Source organism: Hevea brasiliensis, chromosome 6 (genome assembly GCF_030052815.1).
Source record: "Hevea brasiliensis isolate MT/VB/25A 57/8 chromosome 6, ASM3005281v1, whole genome shotgun sequence".
Taxonomy (NCBI): Eukaryota; Viridiplantae; Streptophyta; class Magnoliopsida; order Malpighiales; family Euphorbiaceae; genus Hevea; species Hevea brasiliensis.
Genome location: NC_079498.1, coordinates 14,989,499 through 15,002,729, shown reverse-complemented (window position 1 = coordinate 15,002,729; position 13,231 = coordinate 14,989,499). Strand labels below are relative to the sequence as shown.

The 13,231-nt window shown below is 33.1% G+C and overlaps 1 pseudogene; it reads left to right on the top strand.

The window, feature by feature from the left end:
* The first annotated feature begins 12,841 nt into the window (after positions 1-12,841).
* On the top strand, positions 12,842-12,954 carry LOC131181022 (U6 spliceosomal RNA; annotated as a pseudogene).
* Positions 12,955-13,231: the final 277 nt, after the last annotated feature.

Sequence of the window (13,231 nt, the reverse complement as noted above, 5' to 3'; positions counted from 1 at the left end):
TTTCAATCCGGCCAGTTATGGTAAAATGACCATAACTTGAGCTAAAAAACTCCAAATGGAGTGATTCAAAAAAAGAAATTCAACTAGACAAAATAAGAAACAACTTTCATGTTGATCATTTTTCCAAATTCCCACTTCAAAATTGACCAATAGAACAGTAAACACAAGACATGAAAACTGAAAATTCTGCCCAATTAACATTAAGCTTGGAAATGGTATTGGCAACCAATACCAACAAATTTTGAATGCAAAATGTGGTATCTTTGAGAACTTAGTTTCAATAAATTTATTATGTATTAAAAAGTCAACAATTTGAGTGAATAGTAATGTGAATAGTAATACAAAGACACAAAGTATAATAACTAAATTGGTAGAGGAAATTAAGGTATGAAATTTGGAATCCATGAAACATTCATGGATTACTTGGAATAGAAATAGTAATTTACCTAAATGACTTAATGAACATTTAATTTATGTGAATATATAATTAAGATTTGTATTCCCATTACTAGTAGGTTTAATAAAACATGAGTGATACCACTTGAATAAGAAATGAAATTAACCTAGATGGATTGTTGAGACTTATGCTCCCAATACCAATGGAGTTCATAATATATTAGCAATGCAACTTGAAGTATGAAATGTACTTACATGAATAGATTGTTGAATGAATAAATGTGATAAAAGTGTCATTTGTGATTTAGGTTCCCATCAAGAGAGAAAGGAAAAATGTTTTGAATGTGAATTGTAATTAGTATGAATATTACGATGAATGCATAAATTACCTAGAAATATGAATTTGGAAATTATGTTTCCATTATAAACAAAATTAGAATGCTATAAAATATATAAACAAAAAATATAATGAAATGATGAAACATATAAACTCTTACTGGTACTATGTGCCCATGTATTGCCTAGACACGTGTGTCAGATTGGATAGATTGGCATGCCAATAGGGTATTGTTTTAGCAGTACTGCGAAAGGCTTTATGCCTGTATTCATGGCTTTATGCCCGTATTCATGGCTTTTATGCCCGTATTTATGGCTTTTATGCCCAATTATGTGATATCATAGCTTTTTAGCCATACTGACTGCATACATGGTTGACGTTCTACGTCCCATGGTATGACGGCCCGAGGCACCGCGGTGTCCAGTGCCAACGACCCGTTATCCAGTTTAGTCAGCCTGTCATAGGTTACTTGGGCAGTAAAATTTATTGAGATAAGTTAAGAATATTAGTAATTAAAAATATTAGAAATTAAATAAAATAAATGAGTAAGATGACCTAAAATGAATTAGAATAGTTATTTATTAGAAAGAGTCGAAATGAACTGGACAGATATTAAAATTTACTTATTATGAGATAATCTGAGACAACCTAGCAAGTATAGAGAAAATGCTAAAAGATTAGCAAAGAAAATTATAACATAAATAAATATTGCAAATGTGACTTATATAATAATATAAGCATAAATTTATTATTTTCAGATCATTTTTCTTTGTACATTATTACTGTACATTGGCAAAATAAACACTTTTAAAGAAGACTAAATTGGGATAAAACATATTAAATTTTAGAAACCGCATGTGAAGTATAAATAAATCTTAATTATTTGAATTATATTTTATTTCTATCTTTATTTGTATATTATTTCCTTGTTATATTATTGGACCACTAAGCAGCAATGCTTAGCGCGATGGAATTGTTTCTCGCGCAGGTACTGAAGTTAAAGCCCAGCGAATACTAAACAGAGATTTTGGAGTTCTGATCTGCAGAGCGTTCAAGGTTGTTACCTCCTCAGCAATGCATGTAGATAGGACTCACATTAAGCATATCATGTAATTTGTGTATGTTATTTATTTCTTATATTGTAATATAAATTAGCAAATTGTAATTAATTTGTGTATCATGTAAATTAAGGATTTATTTAATTATTGCAAATGATGTAAATTAATGCAAATTTGAGAATTTTGCTATAAGAATGGAGCATGAATGAATTTGTACAAATGAGTATAGATTTGAATTACATAATGATTTTTCAAATGATGATATGAGTATGGAAATGATTATGAAATTAAAATGTATGGATGAGATTTGAAATATGAGAAAACTATGAGAATGATTGATGAGATAATTATAATTAGCATGGATAAGATTTTATTTCGAAAATATTATTGAATTTCAAACAAGTGAATATTGAAATATGTCAAACGATAATAAAATAGGGAAAACTCCGCTGGTTTCTCCGTCAAAAAATAATTGATATTAAATTAAATGAATTCAAAATTATTAAAAAAAAATAAAGTAAGATAAGTTAGGGTGCTTCGGCACCGATTGTAGCACGCCTTGCTCGACTACACTGTAGTCGGGTGAGGGGTGTTACATTTATTTGTATCAGAGCACGGTTTAGGCGTTCCCAGGCATAGATAGATAGAATGAGATAGTGTGCATAACATGCATTGCATTCATATGAGTTGAGGTGACACTAATGCAGATCTATTTTCTTGGTTATTTTAGGTTAAGGTATGGACTCAGAAGTGCAGAGGGCAGTAGAAGAAGAAGTAGTAAGCCGTATTCCGACTGGAAGTGATATTGGAAATCAGGGAAATCCTGCTCCACTAGTGCAAGAGGTGCCTGTACAACCCCAACAGGCCTTGTTTGAGCATATGACTGGATTCTTTCAATAGATGACTGGGGTTATTCCACCACTGTCTCAGCAGAAATCACCTCTAGGAAAAATTAGGATGTATGGAGCTGTAGATTTCAATGGTAGAAAGGAAGACGATTCTTCAGCGGCTGAGTATTGGTTGGAAAGGACTAAAAGAGTCCTGCAGCAGCTCCATTGCACACCAGAACAAAGTTTGGAGTGTGCAGTTTCATTGTTACAAGAAGCTGCATATCGGTGGTGGGATGTTGTAACCAAGGTAGTGCCACCGGCCGACGTAACTTGGGAATTCTTTCTGATAAAGTTCAGAAAGAAATATATTAGCTGTGTTCATGAAGAGGAGCAGAAGAGGAGTGGTGATCAGCAAAAGAGGAAATTTGGACAGTCTAGCAATAAGAGGCCGAGAGAACAGTTAAGTCAGACATCTGATCAAAGTAGGAGATCCAGACCCAGGCCTATACCCAGAATAGATCAACCAGAAACACTAGTAGTGAGTGTGCCAGGACTAGCAAGAAAATGTGGCCATTGTAACAAGTGGCATAAAGGTGAATGTAGGGGATTGACCGGAGCCTGTTATAGATGTGGAGCCATAGACCATCGTCTAAAAGATTGTCCTAAGAGGAATTTACCATGGACCAAGACAGAGGTCGTGGAAGGACCAAGTACAACAGTAACACCACTTCCAAATGCCACCCAAGTCGGAGAGGAACAAGAAGCCCCAAATGTGAATTTGAGGTAAAGTACTTCCTTTATGATATGCTTAAGTGTATAATGATATATTCGGAAAGACTAAATAGTACCATATATATAAATGAAGTAGACAGAGAGAGCAATAGAAAGGTAAAAGAATTATCTTAGATACCTACACCCAGTAAATTTCGAGGACGAAATTTAAATTAGAGGGGAAGAATTGTAACGCCCTCACTGTAGTAATTCCGTACATTCTACTGTTCTGATGACCGGTGTCGGTCCGGACAGCTAGAACGTCTAGAAAAATAATTAGACTAGAGTGAGGAGTCATAAATAACTCAAATATTAATAAGAAAAATTTAGGAAAAATTTTAGAAATAAAATACAACCAAGTTAAATGAGCTGGTGCCCTAGCGATGGGTAACCTAGTAGGAAGTTGCGGTTCTCGCAACTAGGAGACCTAGACCTGGGGGAAAATTTATAAAATAATTTTTGGGACTCCAGAGAAGAGTCATTGAGGTTTCTATGGCATTAGAATGCCAAGAAAAGGTTTAGAAAAATTTTTCAATTGGTACAGACAATTTTGGCCCGTTAAGCCAAACGGAGGGCATTTTGGTCATTTCGTCTTCAGAGATGATTTTTGGCCGACTTGTCCAATTAAGCAAATAATTATTATGATCTAAAATATGAATAAATATTACTAAAAATTAAATTGAAAATGAGTAGAGAAGAGAAGAAAAGAAAATGAAAAAAAATGCTAATTATGACATCATATGATGTCATTTAAATTTCCTCCACCAATCACAATTTGTTAAACTCATTAAAAGAGATAAAAGAGAAAAAAAAAATTGAAAAGCTAATCTGCATCTTCAACCTTTGGGCAGCCAAAAAAACATTGAGAGAGAGAGAGAGAAGAGGTTCCACCATTAAAGCTCCCTTAAGCTTCATTTCCCACTTCAAATCACCTTAAAACCTTATCCTCCCTTCACTAAAAATTATACCCACACCAAGGAGAAGTATTTGGCATCCAAGAAAGAGTAAGAAAGTAAAGAAAAATTAAAGTCTTGGTTGGCTTGGATTTGAGCTACAAGAGGTTAGTGCCCTAAACAATTTCTTTCTTTCTTTAATCTTGTAAGCATGCTAAATAAAGTAGAAAATTGTGTGAAATTAAAAGAAAAACTTGAGTAAATGAAATCTTTAAATTTGGCAGCCATGAGAAAGTTTAAGGATTGTTGGTTTTTGATGAAATTAAGTGGCTTAATTATGTTATTGATGAGTATAGATGATGGATAAAGTGATTTGGTATGAGTTTGGCGTGTGTATGCCATGAATTGGAAATTTGAGTTAGGGTTTGAGCATGAAATTGAGACTTTGATCATGTAATGATGAAAGTGAGTTTTAATGGTCAATTAGTGACCATTTGGTTATTGGTAAACAAGAAATGAAGTGTGTCTAGTGATGGGATTTAGGTTTAGTGTGGCTGCCCTAGGTGACCTGCAGAATTGGACATGAGTCCAGCAGGTTTGGGTAGCCATAACTTGAATTGTAGAGGTTCAATTGGTATTTGGCCAATTGGAAATGAAACTAGACACATAATGGCACAAATTTGATGAAGAAACATGCCTATAAGACCAAACCAAGTAGACCAAAAGCTTACCCCAATCCGGGTGACCTGCAGTCTGTTTCTGCAGAATGACTAAATGAACAGTGTTTGGTCATTTGGCCATAACTCAGTGTAGAATGGTCCAATTGACCTGAAATTTTACCCACAACAAGCTGAGATATAGACCAACAATTTTCATGAAGAAACCTAACCAAAATTATGACCAGAACCTATCCAACAAGTGAGTTGAAGTCACTATTCACTGCACTGTAGATATGGTCAGTCCAGAAAAATTTCAATCCGGCCAGTTATGGTAAAATGACCATAACTTGAGCTACAAAACTCCAAATGGGGTGATTCAAAAAAAGAAATTCAACTAGACAAAATAAGGAACAACTTTCATGTTGATCATTTTGCCAAATTCCCACTGAAAAATTGACCAATAGAACAGTAAACACAAGACATGAAAACTGAAAATTCTGCCCAATTAACATTAAGCTTGGAAATGGTATTGGCAACCAATACCAACAAATTTTGAATGCAAAATGTGGTATCTTTGAGAAATTAGTTTCAATAAATTTATTATGTATTAAAAAGTCAACAATTTGAGTGAATAGTAATGTGAATAGTAATACAAAGACACAAAGTATAATAACTAAATTGATAGAGGAAATTAAGGTATGAAATTTGGATTCCATGAAACATTCATGGATTACTTGGAATAGAAATAGTAATTTACCTAAATGACTTAATGAACATTTAATTTATGTGAATATATAATTAAGATTTGTATTCCCATTACTAGTAGGATTAATAAAACATGAGTGATACCACTTGAATATGAAATGAAATTAACCTAGATGGATTGTTGAGACTTATGCTCCCAATACCAATGGAGTTCATAATATATTAGCAATGCAACTTGAAGTATGAAATGTACTTACATGAATAGATTGTTGAATGAATAAATGTGATAAAAGTGTCATTTGTGATTTAGGTTCCCATCAAGAGAGAAAGGAAAAATGTTTTGAATGTGAATTGTAATTAGTATGAATATTACGATGAATGCATAAATTACCTAGAAATATGAATTTGGAAATTATGTTTCCATTATAAACAAAATTAGAATGCTATAAAATATATAAACAAAAAATATAATGAAATGATGAAACATATAAACTCTTAATGGTACTATGTGCCCATGTATTGCCTAGACACGTGTGTCAGATTGGATAGATTGGCATGCCAATAGGGTATTATTTTAGCAGTACTGCGAAAGGCTTTATGCTTGTATTCATGGCTTTATGCCCGTATTCATGGCTTTTATGCCCGTATTTATGGCTTTTATGCCCAATTATGTGATATCATGGCTTTTTAGCCATACTGACTGCATACATGGTTTACGTTCTGCGTCCCATGGTATGACGTCCCGAGGCAATCGCGGTTCCAAAGTACAACGACTGCTATCCAGCTTTAGTCACCACATAGGTTACTTGGGCAGTAAAATTTATTGAGATAAGTTAAGAATATTAGTAATTAAAAATATTAGAAATTAAATAAAATAAATGAGTAAGATGACCTAAAATGAATTAGAATAGTTATTTATTAGAAAGAGTCAAAATGAACTGGACAGATATTAAAATTTACTTATTATGAGATAATCTGAGACAACCTAGCAAGTATAGAGAAAATGCTAAAAGATTAGCAAAGAAAATTATAACATAAATAAATATTGCAAATGTGACTTATATAATAATATAAGCATAAATTTATTATTTTCAGATCATTTTTCTTTGTACATTATTACTGTACATTGGCAAAATAAACACTTTCAAAGAAGACTAAATTAGGATAAAATATATTAAATTTTAGAAACCGCATGTGAAGTATAAATAAATCTTAATTATTTGAATTATATTTTATTTCTATCTTTATTTGTATATTATTTCCTTATTATATTATTGCACCACTAAGCAGCAATGCTTAGCGCGATGGAATTGTTTCTCGCAGTAATCAAGTTAAATCCCAGCGAATACTAAACAGAGATTTTGGAGTTCTGATCTATAGAGCGTTCAAGGTTGTCACCTCCTCAGCAATGCATGTAGATAGGGCTCACATTAAGCATATCATGTATTTTGTGTATGTTATTTATTTCTTATATTGTAATATAAATTAGCAAATTGTAATTAATTTGTATATCATGTAAATTAAGGATTTATTTAATTATTGCAAATGATGTAAATTAATGCAAATTTGAGAATTTTGCTATAAGAATGGAGCATGAATGAATTTGTACAAATGAGTATAGATTTGAATTACATAATGATTTTTCAAATGATGATATGAGTATGGAAATGATTATGAAATTAAAATGTATGGATGAGATTTGAAATATGAGAAAACTATGAGAATGATTGATGAGATAATTATGATTAGCATGGATAAGATTTTATTTTGAAAATATTATTGAATTTCTAACAAGTGAATATTGAAATATGTCAAACGATAATAAAATAGGGGAAACTCCGCTGGTTTCTTCGTCGAAAAATAATTGATATTAAATTAAACGAATTCAAAATTATTAAAAAAAAATAAAGTAAGATAAGTTAGGGTGCTCCGGCACCGATTGTAATACGCCTTGCTCGGCTACACTATAGTCGGGTGAGGGGTGTTACAATTGCCCTCAGAGGAGGCTATATGCTATGGAGGCTCGAGAGGAGTCAGCTCTAAACAATGAAGAGGCAACACGAAAAAGTGGAGAAGCAAGGAGGTAGCAGTTCCTCAACTACTTACATCAGGTAAATTTCGAGGACAAAATTTTTGTTAGAGAGGAAGGATTGTGACATCCTCACTTTAGATAGTCTGTATATTCTACTATTCCGGTGACCAATGTCTGTCTGGACAGTCAGAATGTTTGGAACTATATTTAAACTAGAGTGAGGAGTCATAAATAACTTAAATAAAGGTAAGAAAAATTTAGAAAAAAATGTAAGTAATGAAATACAACAAAGTTAAATGAGCCAGTGCCCCGGTGATGGGTGACCTAACAGGAAGCGACTGCAAAAGACAGTTGACAACCCTAGACCCATGGGGAACCCTGTGAAATAATTTTTGAGACTCCAGAGAAGGGTTATTGAGGTTTTGATGGCAATAGAATGTCAAGAAAATGCTCAGAGAATTTTATCAATCGATACAGATGAATTTAGCTTAATAAGTTAAACAGAGGGCATTTTGGTCATTTTACCTTCAGAGATGATTTTTGACTAACTTTTTCATTTAAGTAAGTGAGGTATATGACATAAAATATGAATAAATATTAATGAAAATTTGTTTAAAAATAAGTAAAAGAAAGAAGAAAGAAAGATAAACTGAAAACTCGGTAGGAGCAAAATTTGATCAATTAAATTTGAGGGTCCGATATTGACAAAAAATGAGGATTATTAATTTAATGAAGCTAGATTAATTTAATTAATTGAGATTATGAAAATTAAAAATAATTATTGAAAATTCAAATTATAATGATTATAAACTTTAAAATAATTACAAAATTACCATTCCACTTATTTACAAATTTGCTATTTAATATTTAATTAATATATAAATCAATTATTGGGCAGAAAATTCAGTCATCTTCTTCACGTTTCCCATCCATCCTTGCTCTCTCTCTCTCTCTCTCTCTCTCTCTCTCTCTTTCTTACATTTTCCTCCATTAACACCCAAAATTAAGCTTGAATTCCAAGGTTTCTCACATGATTTCTTTAAGAAATTAATAGAAACCACTAAACTTAGCCTTGAAAAGAAGAGAGCACTTAAGAAATCAAGAAAAATTGGAAGCTTGGAAGAGTAAGAAATTCTGCCAAGAAGGATTTACCAAGGGGAATTGAAGTTTGATTGAAGGGAAGGGTGGTTGAAGGTTGTTGGAAGCTAAGGAACAAGGTTAGTGCTATCAAATCCCTTATATTTTGAAGTTGTATCAAATTGATTTAGGGTTTGCTATATTTAGGAATTTTAATTGTTGTGTTCTAAATGATGCAATTATGCCTAAATTAAGTTAATTTAACACCCAATTGTTGATATGATTTGATGAGATGACCAAACTATTGAGTGGGTGTGATGTTGTGTGTTGAGGCAGAATCTAGACCCTTGAGTCTAGCAAGTTTGAATGGCCATAAGTAGAGTCAGACAGCTCCAATTGGTGTGAGGTCAATTGGAAGTGAAACTTATAACATAATGCCACATTTTTTGTGAAGAGACCCTGCCCAGAAAACTAACTTAAGGTGACCTAAAATTTGCCTAAATCCGGGTAACCAAAATCTGGACTTTGAAAACTGACCATATAAACAGTATTTGTTCATTTGGCCATAATTTTGTGTAGAAAGGTCCAAATGACCTAATATTTGTGGCCATGGAAAGCTAAGACAATTTAGAACAACTTTCATGAAGAATAGAAACCCAAATTATGACCATAACAAATTCAAATTATTAGCCAAATTTAGGACACCAAAACTGCCAGAACCAAGATAGAATTTTTGGACAACGGCCAATCTGGCTAGTTATGGTGATTTGGCCATAACTTGAGCTATAAAACTCAAAATGGAGTGATTCAAAAAGAGAATTAAAGAAGACACATAAAGGAACAACTTTAATGAAGAAAAGTTTGCTAAATTCTTATTGTAGCTTAGACTAATAGAACAGTAAACAGAGGACACAAAAACTGAATTTTTGAAAATACTTCTAGGAGGTTTTGAATTGTAATTGGCAATCAATGCCAATAAATTTAAAGCCCAAAATGTGGTATAATTATGTATCTAAAATTTGTATACATATTATGCATGAAAAAGTCAATAATTTTAGTGAATAGTAATATGTGAATAGTAACCACTAAATTATGTGAAATAGTAAAATGAACTAGAAAAATCATTGTAATTGTTAAATATAGGATGTGATAGGTAATTTGTGATTGGTGAATTTGAATGACCCCAATGACATAGGAAATGGTATAATAAATTAGAAAAGCTATTATAATGGCTAATATAGATAATGTGATTAGTGAATTTAAATTCTTATATTTTAGTGACTCTAGGATATAAGAGAAATTAAGGCTAAAAATTTGAAATCCATAAAATGTTCATGGATTACTTCAACAATGAATGGTAATTCACCTAAATCATGTGAATAAGTAGTTAGGGCTTATATGCCCACCACAGATAGAATTTATAATACATTAGTAATTCAATTCGAAATATGAAATTATAATTAACATAAGTAGATTGTCAAATGTATAGATGAGATGAAGTCATTATGAGGATATATGTTTCATCGTAACTAGAATAACAATAATAATACCTTACCCCATAAATAGTATATGAGAGGAAATAAGAAGAATCATAAATACTTAGAAAGTAAAAATATTTCTTGAATTACAAATGATAGTTCATATAAATTTTGTAATGAATAAATGAATCACATAAATGTGTGAATGGGATATTAGTTCTCATTAGGAGAGAAAGTAAGAATATTTTAAGCACAAAGGTACATAAGAACCATTGTTGTGAATTGTGATTAATATGAATGATATAATGAATGTATAAATTATGATGAATGCATAATTTATGTAGAATTGTATTTTAGAAATTTATACTTCTGCTAGGAATAGAATTAAAATGTTATAAATTATAATTGGAAAATAAATTGAAATAGTAAAACTTAGGAACATTTAATGGTAATAATGTGCCCATATATTGCCTAGACACGTGTGTCAGATTGGATAGTGATAAGTGCATAATATATTAATTTTACTCACATCTCATTTAGTGTTTCTAGTGTATTTTTATGCATAATTTAGTTGATTAAAGTATATTTATCATTTAGGTATATTTTTAGATAGTTGTTGGAATAATTGTGTTAAATGGAGAAATTTTCAGCATTTGACCTTTGTTATATTTTTCTGGTGTTTCTAAAGTTGTGGGTCTCCAAATTGAGTGTTGTTTAATCCATTGAAAAGCTAAGATAGAGCACTAAAAATGATAAAGAGGGACCAAAGCCCAAATCAGTCTCCAAGGTTGACAAAATGAGCTATGGATCTATTGCAAAAGCCCAGACTTGATGTGTCACGACCAGTTTCAGTATTTATTTTGTATCTAGAGTGTCAGACATCCAAATGAAGTAAGCCTAAGCCCAATTGAACCTTAAGAGCCACCTCTACAACTTCTATGAAGAGCTGAAAGCGAGATGAGGCCGTTTTAATTGTCAAAAATGGCAATGAAGTCGTCATTATGGGCTAGACACTCTGTTAGAACCAGTCTCGGTTTTTGGCCCATAACTTGGGTTGTAGGCCTTAGATTTGGGCAAATGAGTACCCGTTGGAAAGCTAAGAAATAGGGCTATAACTTTCATGAAGAAGGCATAGACTGATTCGAAAGGGAAGTAGCTGAAAAATGGCATTGATTGTAGAGACATGAGTGCAGGTTGAAAATCTATCTTTTAAATTTCAAAACTTTTCCTAGTTTGGTTCCTATCTTTGGAGATTAGGTTTTTTATTATAAAGGCCATCTTTGGGCAGCAGCTGACACACATCATTCAGCAGCCTCTCGACATCAAAAACACCTTCATTCTCCATTCACATCCGTAGTTTTAGATTTCTTCATTATTTCTTGATTTTTCTGTAAGCCATGAGCATCTAAGTTTTTAATTCTGTTCAAGGGATTCTAGTTCTTATGAGTGATTTGTGAGATTAGGTTCTTAATTTAATTTATGTCTTTTTGAATATCTATTATTTTCTGATTTCATTTTTTTTTTGATCCAATGAATGATTTGCTAAAAAGGCCTATTAGTTACTTGTTTGATGAGATCAATTGCTAGTTCGTCTTCATAATCCGTAATTGTTGTGTAAGATTGAACGTGAGTAGTAATTAGGTTTTATTGATTATGATCCAAGTTTTCGATAATAACCTAAGGAAACAATAGGATGAATTAAATGATTTATGCTTCATAAATTGTTATTTAGCTTAACTACTTCCTTTTCTTAAAGCAATTATTAATTTGATGCGGATTGCTTAATATCAATTTAGTTAATAATTAGAGTCAATAAGAGTACTGGACTCGAGTTGATGAGTATAGGGAAGTTAGGGGTTTTACCTCGCTGTTTGGTAAATCTACGTTAAGTATTCAATAAGAGATAATTGTATTTCTTTTGTCTATGATCGAGTCATGCATTGGAATGAGAATTGCCTTGGGCTGAAGTTTGTTTAAATTGAGAGTTTCATTTTTAGTTCTTTAATTTATGATTTCTTCTAATTTAGTGTTACAAACCCCCCACCCCACCCTAGCCTTTGTTTGTTTTTTTTTTTTTTCCATTACACAAGTGCACGAAATTTTAGTAATTTAGTCTCTAGGATTCGACCTGGATTTACCACTTACAGCAGAAAATATTTTATAACTGGTAATTTCAGTTAATTTAATTTATGGTGGAATCGACAATCATTAGATAGATTGGCATACCAATAGGGTATTGTTTTTGTAACGGCCCGGCCCACTAGTGATATTGTCCGCTCTGGGCTGAAGCCCTCACGGTTTTAAAACGCGTCAATAGGGGTTAGGAACCTCCATCTTATGAACCCAGCATCTCTCCCGTGTTTTGTCGATGTGGGATTTGCCTAGGGTGTTACAATCCACCCCCCTTATGGGACTCAGCGTCCTCGCTGAGGTTTGCCCCACCATCGTTCAAGGTTGCACGTGGAGCAGCTCTGATACCACAAATGTAATGGCCCAGCCCACTAGTGATATTGTCCGCTCTGGGCCGAAGCCCTCACGGTTTTAAAACGCGTCAATAGGGGTTAGGAACCTCCATCTTATGAACCCAGCATCTCTCCCGTGTTTTGTCGATGTGGGATTTGCCTAGGACATCCGATAAAATTGGAACGATACAGAGAAGATTAGCATGGCCCCTGCGTAAGGATGACACGCACATATCGAGAAATGGTCCAAATTTTTTCAAATGTAACGGCCCGGCCCACTAGTGATATTGTCCGCTCTGGGCTGAAGCCCTCACGGTTTTAAAACGCGTCAATAGGGGTTAGGAACCTCCATCTTATGAACCCAGCATCTCTCCCGTGTTTTGTCGATGTGGGATTTGCCTAGGGTGTTACAATCTACCCCCTTATGGGACTCGGCCTCGCTGAGGTTTGCCCCACCATCGTTCAAGGTTGCACGCGGAGCAGCTCTGATACCACAAATGTAACGGCCCGGCCCACTAGTGATATTGTTCGCT